We start from the raw sequence: 1,257 nt of genomic DNA on the forward strand, positions 1-1,257 counted from the left end.
AAAAAAAAAAAAAAGAATACTCAGTATTTCTCTTATAGGCTATTTGGAACTGAGCACTCACTCCTTCTGAAGTCACCCTTGAGTATGTGGTTCCCTCTGTGCTGTGATCACAGAGCAACTAAGGTCTTGGGAGCAGCCAGAGTTGAGGACAGCAGAGAATGTAGTGATGGGGCCAAGACTCTCAGGTTTAGACTTTATCTCCTCTGAATTAAGTTTTTCCTTTTTCTTTCTTTTAGAGATACACTTTTAATTCACTCACTTGGAATCAGATGTTAGCATCCTCCCTAAAGACTGCCTTTATATAGGGTACAAAAATCATCAAATATAACAGTTTTGATTTCATATCTTATAAAAATATCATTTATTGACATGAAGTTAATTATATTAGAGCACACTAGAGGAAATAAAAAGATTAAACTTCTCTTCCAGATACTCCAGTACTCAAAATTCATGCAAGTTACTAAAAGTCTTATACAGGAGTCATCATCTAAGCCGTTTAGTAGCCCAAAGAATAATTCCAATCTGAGTCTTCTGGAAGTTATTGCTGTCTATTTCCTCAGCCTGCCTGATGAAGCCTCTCAGGAGTCTTGGTTACATCACAGTAGCAAGATTGACTCTGGAAATGCACAGAATCCTGCTGGGTTCCAGTTGAACATTAGACTTCTCAGTATAGGGAAAATTAGAGCTATTTCAGGAATATTTTGATGCATTAAAATGTAATCTCTTCATAATAAGAAAATGATAGCAGTAACTACTACATTAAATGCTGATTCAGTAAATGGCATCTCTGTCCACTGGTTATACCAGCTTCAGGGTTCATCTTGTAACTTTACGTCAATCCTACATCTAGTCCCTCACTGAATCTTACTGAAATCTGATCCCAAAATTTTTAATAAATCTTATCACTCCTTTACATTGTTACTGTCCCCATTCTAATATCAGGATCTGTCATATTTTATCGGGATTACTAACCTCATATCATCTTTTGTGTGTGTGTGTGATTTGAGTGAAAGTTTACAGAGCAAATTCACTTTCCATACAGCAGTTCACACACGTTGTCTACAATTTACACCACTGCAACAGCTCCCCTCTCACTTCCTCCCCATAGTTACCTCTTCCCTATGTCCATCCCTCCAAGCACTCCTGCACCCTGAACCATCTCCCTGTGCATAAACAGCCCTTCTTTCTCCCATGATTGTTCTCTCCAAGGAGTGTATCTACCTCAGGTACATGTTTAACTCATATGCCTGTCTTTTG

The sequence above is a fragment of the Orycteropus afer genome, unplaced genomic scaffold, assembly GCF_000298275.1.
Source record: "Orycteropus afer afer isolate SDZICR_OR568_19922 unplaced genomic scaffold, OryAfe1.0 scaffold00218, whole genome shotgun sequence".
Taxonomy (NCBI): Eukaryota; Metazoa; Chordata; class Mammalia; order Tubulidentata; family Orycteropodidae; genus Orycteropus; species Orycteropus afer.